This window comes from Neopelma chrysocephalum, unplaced genomic scaffold (assembly GCF_003984885.1).
Source record: "Neopelma chrysocephalum unplaced genomic scaffold, ASM398488v2 Primary Assembly neopelma1_24, whole genome shotgun sequence".
Classification (NCBI taxonomy): domain Eukaryota; kingdom Metazoa; phylum Chordata; class Aves; order Passeriformes; family Pipridae; genus Neopelma; species Neopelma chrysocephalum.
In genome coordinates, this window is record NW_020897693.1 from 42,537,278 (window position 1) to 42,546,898 (window position 9,621).

Genomic DNA, 9,621 nt, shown 5'->3' on the forward strand with positions numbered 1-9,621 from the left:
ACAGGATACCTCAAGAGTCACACCATGTGCCTGAGAGCGTTGTCCAAATGCTTCTGGATCTCTCTCAGGCTTGGGACTGTGATTGCTTCCCTGGGGAGCTTCTTCTAGTGCCCAGTCACCCTCTGTCTGTGTATATACATGTCTGCATATGTGTATGCATATCTATGTGTGTGAAAATGTGTATGCATATGAATATGTGTATGTGTGTATATATAGATAGATAGAGAGATATAGATACAGATACACACATGTAAGAAAGTTTTCTCCTACAATTTTTCCCTCGACCATTTTATCTAAGATCCAAAACTTACAGGGGAAGGAGGAAGAGAGGTGGTGGGAGGTGAAAGCTGGCTTCCTCATTGATGTTTGTGAAACTTAATGATGAGTACAATGAACATGACATTTCTGACTTGCTTTGAGGAGCTATTGTAATAAATACATTAGATAGACTTTTGTGTGGGCCAGAGTAAATTATTAAAACCCTGTAGCCAGCTCTGTTTGGTTTGGCATTGCCTATGCTACAATTCCAGTTTTAAAAACAAGCTATAATTATATTGGTAGAAAAACCCCAGTAGAAAAGAAGAAGTACGTTTTTTTTTAAGCCAATTCTACTCAGATATTTGAATTTCTCTTTTTTTAGCAAGAAATTATTCTTAGACCTATATTATTACTGTTGCTGTTGTCATTATCATTATTATTTCACTTCATCCCCTTCACTTACTTAGTTCTTCAGGCAAATCACAAAAAATGTCAGAACTGTATAATCAGAATTGACCATGTATTTGCGAAAACTTTATCTGATTCAGATATGTGAGTATAAATACGATGTGTTGAGATCATGAGATGAGTTAAATATTCATTAATATAATGAATGTTGATGAATAAATGTTGAAATAACACTCTGTAGTAATTTATGAATTTTCCAATCAAAAGTTATTTCTGAACTATTTTTGCATTTGAAGAAAAATACATTCCTCCATGTCTATCATTTGCAAACATGTGCTTATTTCTGTTTCTTGTTGGTTGTAGATTCTCCTGTATGACAAACCACCTTGAGTACATGATGTTGGTTTTATTCTCTTACTGGAGAACAGAAAACAAGTCCTGCAGGAACCAATAATTCATTTCTCTTTTTTTTTTTTGTAAACCCTTTCATTTACACAAATGTTTGCAATCACATTTTAATTAACAAGAGTTAAAACATTTCAAAACAGCCTTCAAATGAATCTATTCCATCCATCACCTCTCTGTGCCTATTCCTTAGCCATTCCTATGCACTCTGTACACACAGCAAAAATTGAAAGTTTTTCCAATTATGGCATGTGACTTCAGAATTTTTCTGGTTTAAAAATAAGTGCTCCAAACACAGATTAGGTGCAAACTATCAAAACTACTTTATGCAAAATTCTGCTAGTAATTTTATGTGTTATACTGTTAGATACAGAAATACACCAGGGCATAAATCTATATTGACTTAACAAATATTCTATTCTGCTCTGCATTTGTGGAGGCTTCTACCTATGAAGTCAGCAGTATAGGACTAAAATCTGAAGCAGCAAACACAAAGATCTACAAATCTGTGTTTTGTAGTTATGATTATAACTGTATATTTATATAAAATATATATATTTAAATTAATTTCAACATTTTTAATACATAAACTTTATAGGAGATCCACTGTCAGCCTCAAAACTCAGTTCTTGGTCAGAACCAAAGACAGTTAAGTCTAACTTAAAAACTGAAATTAAAAATATTTGACCTTTATCTTCTAATTTTTAAGGCTCAGACTTGTATGTTTTCCTCTGCAACCACAAGATCTACAAACACTTCTTTTCAATGAAAGCTGAGAATCACAGGTTATGAGATGTCTCCAGGAGGAAAAACACCAAACATCACGAGACCTGTAATAAAATCGTGAATGTTGGAACCACTATTGTAGTTGAAAGCATCGTATTGCTTTCAGAATACAATGATTCTTGTAAAACACAAAGTAGTCCATGCTAAAACAATTTTTTCATGTTAATACCTCTACATTTGATACTTATACTGATAGGCTGAGGGTTACATAGATGTTTTTTCATATCACAGCAATTTAAGGAGCCATGACAGCAAACTTCAGTTGTTAAAAACTAAGTCTAAATCAAAGACTGAGGAAGAGAAATAGATTGTTTTCCTGAAATATGATTCTTGTTCCTTCTTACTGTGGCTTTGATCTGACTTTTCATCCTGAAGCCTTACCTTACATGACCCTTTTATGGTAGAAGCACAGAACTTCTTCTAAATGGAGAAAAGTGCTTTGTGGGTGGCAGTATTTTTACAGAGAGGGAAAAAGTTGCAAGCATTAAGCCAGGAAAGTGAAGGAAAAGACATCACACATTTGGAGCTTTACAGGCAATAAATTTATTGTCAATAGTCAGGTTCAAGTAGCATCATCTAGGGAATAATTCCCAATAGAACTACAGTGTGGATGAGAAAATAATTTTGGTCACCTGTGTTCTGACATTTTTATGAATTTAATATAAGATGGCAAGAAGAGACCTAGTAAAAATGGCTGAATGCCTACCAAAGAGAAAAAAACAAATAACCCAAAAGAAAATGAAACACTTTTTTTCAGAAGGAAGTCTTTCATGGCTGTTGTTGTGTTTCTATGTTCCAAGCTAAAAGTATTCATACCAACATTTCAGTACTGGGACAACAAGAAAAAACAGTCACAGAACCATTTCAAATAGTCTGATCTGAATTCATTTTAGTTAAGGGAGAGAACAGAACATGGGAATTGGGACTCTCAGTTTTATTAATTTCTTTTGCAATTTTGGGCAAGTCGAGTGATTTAGTATTTACCATATTTTTAATCCTACTTTAACAAGCAGAAATAACATACTTCTGTGTAGAGAAGAGATCTGATGCATTCAGAAGTGTATCCAGCCTTCTTTTCTAGCATTGCCTTTGTGTTCTTAAAGGAAGCTGTACTTCGAAAAAATCTTCTATTTCCTTGTCCTTCCTTTTTCTCCCCTCTCCCATTGATACATATTTAATGGGATATTGCAGGAAGGAAAAGATCCTAAGTGAAGTATTTGAGGTAAGGGGCACTCTTTGGGCAAGAAATAGTAACAACACTGGGCTGTGTGCAAGTCAGTGGGTGTGATTATTCTCCTTTAGGCTCAACTGTGATTAAACAGAGAGTGCTGTGTCCAATTTAATGCTCCTCAGTGTGAGCAAGACATTGGAACTAATCCCATGAAGAGTCACCAAAACTGTTGGGAAGATGAACCACATAATGTACAAGGACAGGTTAAAGAAACGGCTTTATTTAATCTGGAGAAAAGAAATCTAAGAGCAGATCTAATTGCTTTCTTCAGCTTCATAGTTATAAAGGAAATGGAGACAGACTCTTCTCAGAGGTGCACAGAAAAGGTTAAAAGACAACAAAAAAGTTGCAACAAGAGAAATTTCAGATACAAGAAAAAGATTCCTCACAAAACACTGAAAGTTGTAGCCCAGAGAGATTGAGGCATCTGCACACCTGGAGATCTGCAAAACTTGACAAAGAACAGAGCAAAAAAGTAGCCCTATTTTGAGTGGGGATTTAGATAGGTGTGATTATGAAATCTCCTTTTCATCACTAAGGGAGATGTTTGTGGTTTGTTGAGGTTCTTGTTTTTTAATTCTATGCCATTAGAACAAACTAATTTCCACTTTTTTTTTTCTCCTTTGAAGGCATCATGATGGTATTTACTTTATGTGTTACTACTGAATTTAGTATGCTACCTTCACTGCAGTGCAGGCTGAAGGTTTCTACAGATATACATAAGTAAGCTTTAAACTGCTATACTCAAGACCTACTAGCAGATTAGTTTCATCAGCACAGAGCTATTGAGCACAGAGCTATTGACATAATTCCTCAAATATTTGGTGTCACTCATGATGCTAGGTTTTGCAAATGGATTGTTTTTCATGTTACCAAGACTATGCATAGTGTCTAAGATATCTGGTTTGACTGAAAGATGTTAACAGAACTGTTATGGCACTAACTTCAACAAAGATCTCCCATGTAGAGTTCCTGGCAAACAGGATTCCTGTCTATTTGTCCAGAAGAAGGCCCTTAGGTATGAGAAAAAAATAGAGAAATGCTCTTGTTATAAAGCACTAGCAGTGCTGCATCTTCGTATGTAGTCTCTAGTTTTGCTTGCTAATTGCAGTGCAACATATCCCGGGTTCTTACTCAACAGTTCACTTGCCATCATGACACTGCTGTCCTGCCTTCTCTGAGGTATCAAAAGGTATCGTATCGGATGTATCTTCTCAGGAGCTTTGGAAAGCCCAGGAGCTGTGACCAGAGGCTCAATATCCACTAAGCAACAAAGGATCTGCCATTCCCCAAATAAGTTCTTGACATGGTCATCAAGAAGAATGTCTTTAAAAATTTCAGAAAATTAGCAAAGAAAAATAAATGAAAGCACCTGAAGAATTTCTGATGCACTTGCTAAGCAGCAGGGATTATTTCAAGAATGTGGTGGGGATTGCTCTGGACTAGCCAGCCTAGCAAATTAGTACTTTTATTGCTGAAATAATATACAACCTCTAGATACGCCAGTCCTTGAGTTCCCACTGGATTTGCATCTTAACAACTTCAGCAAGTGAGGTCTGAGCTGCTTTTGAGGTCCTAGGTAAGCAATCAAATGCTTTACTTCTGTACTAGATCACTGATCCTCCTGTGCCTGTTGCAGTGACTGCTCTTGAGCAGGACACCACATTGTAACAGAGGACAGCACTGCTCCCAGTGCAACACAGGGATTATCAGATGATGTGCAACTCCCCACTCAGAAACAGAGGGTCTTGTCATGCAGCTGAACAAGACCCCATGGCATGCCGTTGGGTCACTCACCCGTATGCTTTAATTCATTACTGTGTGTAACTGCACACAGGATTCCCATGTACTAGTTTTGCCTGTGCAAGAAGCCATTAGAAATCTTGATCTATGGCAGAGATGGGTTCAAAAACTGTCAGACAAACCAATGGAAATGATCTGGTGAACAGAAGTTATTGGCAGCACGTGATGTTGTTAAAGCCCCATGTGAGCAGATGCTGGATCTAGGAGGAAAATATGGCTCTGTGGAAGACCACAGACCAAGTAGCATCATTTCACACCAGTCTTAGCAATAGTGACTGTGAATTCTTGATTTCATTTGGGGGCCAGTTTTGTGCAAGGACTTGCAGTGCATTGTAAGTGTATGAGCCACACTGAACTGTGGCTAGGGCACCAAGTTTCCCTAACTTGTAGGCAAAACCTGAGTTACTGTTGATCACACAGGATTTTGTCTTTTTTTCTGACTAACTGTCTAGAATTTTCTGAGTGAATGAACAGCCAGACATTTTCTCAAGTGAATAAGTCAAAGCAGATTCTAAGATGTTCCACTTTAGAAATTACTATGATCACTGGATATAAAAAACTCTTTTCTTGGTAAATAGTGGCTTTTCTTAGAGGCATAATTCTGAGTATCATTTTACTCTTGGTGATGATTAAATTTTCAGATTTCGACACCTTAACAATTGACATTGATAAAGGTTTTGAATTGCCCGTCATATAAAAAGAGCTTTAGACATCCAGCAATTATTTAACGATAGCCATCAGGATAAATATTCACTGAAAAGAAAAATCAAATGAGTGCATTTCTCAAATAGCAAGTGCAAAAAATATAATCAAAGTCAAAACTTAATTTGCATGTGTCCACAACTCTGCACTATAACTTTTCCCTCCACAATTTCCATGTGTTGGAACATAGCAAAGGTAAAATTTTAGACTTCAAAATAAAATTACATCTTTTCAGTGGCTATCATGAAAAGATGAGGAGCTGAAATCAAATGTCAAATCAAATTAAAGCGTATTATAGTGCAAATTCCATTTGCATTTTGCACATTTTAATACCTTGACTATTTACAAGCTAAAAAGACAACATTCCACTTAGACACAGCTACTTAAATATGAGAAAAAACACAATGGACTTGATCCTTTTTACAAGCAACTACAGCGTATTAAGTTAGAACCAGGATGTCTGTTAAATTTGTTACAAGAGAAGAGTGTTGATTACAAACATATTCTCTGTCCCTTTCTTCATCAAAATCTTTCTTTATTAAAGAAAGGTTTATCAGATCTCAAACAGAAACTATTTAAGGTGAAAAAAAATCCTCTGAAACCACTTAGAAAAAATTCATGCAGAGAAAAGTCCTACCTGTGTGCCAAAGAGGGTTTTACATATTCATCATAACAGCTGGAAAAGAAGAAAATATCACTCATTGGACACTATAGATCTTCAGATCTCTATAGATCTGTAGAAAGCATCCTCCTCTTTTAAGCAAAAGTATATGGAGCTAGTAAATATTTTTGTCATATGGTTTCTTATTAAAATATGAGAAAAAATGTTCCCATAATGTCTTCTTGCATTTCAGTTGAAAAGGGCTATGTCTCTGTTTATCTGTTTCACTGTGCAGGAAGTTTAACAGTCTGGTTCCATATCTCAGTTGTGATTTGCAAAGTGAAAGACTCAGTAGTATGTAATAAAATGTTCATACTTCTTGGGGCTGTGAGGAAAATCTCGAGTGCATCTCTCAAGTAGTTCATGCGGTGACATGTGAACATAGATACAGCCTAAAGAGGGATAAACTCCTTGTGTGCCAGTGAGGGGCTGGGCCACAGAATCAACCAGCATGAATGGGTTCTTGTGGTTAGGGAACACCAGATTACTTTAGTCCACCTCATCTGCAAGAGACCACAGACCAAAACCAAGCAACTCTCACTCCTTCTGTAGGAGAAGAAAAAAGCAATTGTATCATTTTATGCTATGGAGTTCTCTATATTGACATAACAGCACATAGCTCCTCTTAAAAGTCCAGCCTTGCAAGCCAGAAAAGTGAAGAACAGGACAACATGTACATCCATACCCACTGCCACAGATAGACAGATAGATAGATGTACGTCTTGAAGGCTTCTGAGGACTCAGAATAGGGCTCTGGGCCAATGTAGGGCATTGGACACCACCATAGGACACCTGGATTCCAAGAGTCTGCACCATTGAGCACTCCCTGCGGAGCTGAGGACAGCTGTTCCTAACCCAGGAAGTCAGATGGGGCCTAACTTTTTAGCAGGGTCTGTAGTGATTGGACAAAGAGTAATGTTTTTAGACTCAAAGACAGTGATTTATATTATATATAAGGAAGAAATACTTTATAATCAGAATGATGCAACACTGGCACAGGGTGCCCAGAAAGGTGTCAGATGTCCCATCTCTAAGAACATTCAAGGTCAGGTTGGATGGGGCTCTGAGCAACCTGATCTAGTTGAAGGTGCTCATTGCAGGGAGGTTGGACTAGGTGGCCTTTAAAGGTCCCTTCCAACCCACACTATTCTATGATTATATGATTATGTAAAGACCAGGCTATTTCTGAAACTCCATGGCTTTTGAGGTCTTTGGTACCTCCCTTCAGGCAGCAAAGGAAGACCTGTGTGGGACTGGGTTTCCTGTGGACATGCAAAACTCATTCTCTTAAAATAACATAATTTCTACAATGTTCCCCTTTCTTTCATCCACCAACAAAAATTGAAATACTTGTGTAAATTTGGGCCTACCTGCTTTTTTTATGAGGCAATGTTTTTTATCCTCACGCTAAAGTACATCAACATGGCCAGGAAAGTCCATCATTTTAGGCTTCATTTTCTTGATGAGTTCCGTATATTTTGCAGTGACAAACAGCAAGTGACTACAACTACTTGAAAGGAAGTTGTAGCAAGATGTGTGGTCAGCCTCCTCTGCCATGTAACAAGCAATAGGAGAAGAGGAAATAGCCTCATATTGTGCCAGGGGAGGTATGGATTGGATATTAGGGAAAACTTTGTTATGGAAAGGGTGGTCAAGCACTGATCGGGCTGCCCAGGGAAGTGGTGGAATCATCATCCGTGAAAGAGTTCCAAAAATGTGTAGATGTGCTGCTTAGGAACATGGTTTAGTGGTGGGCCTGGCAGTGTGCGGTTAATGATTGGACTTGATGGTCTTAGAGGGTTTTTTTCAACCTTAATGAGTCTATGATTCTATGATTCTATATCTTGTGACAGCAGCAAATTACGTTCTTTCCAAGAGTCATCTTCATTTCAGCTTTTTACTTGAAGCCCTTTTCCCTTAGCCATAATTTGAGGCATTTTCACTATGATACATAGACCTATCCTTTGCCTGGGACTGCAAAGATGTCTTTTCTAAGTCTTTTTTTTATTATCTCCCTTAATCTAAAGATCAGGTTAGGATGACTGTATTGTCCTGTGAAACTTCAACATCATGGCAACAGCTGGTCATGCTGGCATTCCTGTGTCCCAAAGGTGAGCTATTTAGCAAATCTATTTTCTAGAATGCTACACAAACTAATGCTTTGTTGAGTTATTCTTCCTCCTAACAGTGGTAAGACAGTACCATTTTCCTTTTCTAATTTTAACACACTCTCTCAGTAACCCAGATTGCTAAGAAACTTTTTCAAGCACTTCTGCAGTAACTCAACCAATACTCAATGGTCACCCTTTCTCAGTGTCACACAAGTTACCCCCAAAAGAGAAACTTCCCCTTCACTTCTCTGGCCAACTCAAATCCTTTCTTTTGAGTTCTTTCTTTTGGCTGTGATTCAAGTAGTAGTGAAAAACACATCAGGTTAGATCTCTTTAACAAGAAGAGTGAATGTAGGAGTAACTTTTCCAAGGCACAGAAGTGACTTAACTCTTCTGATACTATCTCTGAGACCAACCAATACCGGATGCTGCAAAGTAGGCGTGTAAAGTTGGTATTATTCTCATGCAGCACTCAGAGAAATTTGTTCCTTACCGAGTTTCTGGTGTCTTAAAAATTTAAAAAGTTAACAACTCTTTTTTATTTTAAGCCTCAATCAATATAACTGCAGGTACTCATCCTTCTTTGGCAATTGTCAGGTGGGAATTTCACAGTCAGACCTCTGGCACGCTGTGGGGTGAAGCCCCACAATTAAAGTTTGATGCCGTGTTCCATGCAAGCAGTGGAGCTGGTTAGATGGTTTCCATGGACACGGCCTTGGGTTGCAGGGAGTACAGGGTTGAGACGGTTTGATAATGTGCAGGTGCTGGATTCCTGGATGTTGTTGTAGGAATATGTTTGTGTTGTGTGTGAAGTTAGTTAGCTCAATAAAAGGCTGCCTGCCACGCTGAGCAGGCAGACATCTCTTCGTCTCACTACCTTTATGTGTCGTGTGTCTTTCTTCCCCCATGGACCAAGACCCCACGACAGTTACCCCCCTGCGACAGCACGCACCAGTTCTGAGTCTATTCTCTGAAATGTGGAAACTTGACTTCAGGTACTTGAAGCCCAGAGAGGGCCAAGCTCTGCCTCTGGGGGGTTATGCCATTGCAAACAGGCCTAACATGCTGGGACAACCAGTAGTAAAGGATGCAGTGGTGGACATGCCCAGGGTTGGCATGTTGGGAATGAGGAGGTGCACTGTAAGGAGCTCCAGAGCATGTGTGCTGGCCAAGTCCCAAGGGTCTCACTTGGGACTGTGCCAGATTTCTGCGAAGGAAAGGCACAGGATCCCACCAAGATGAAGAATTCACAAATA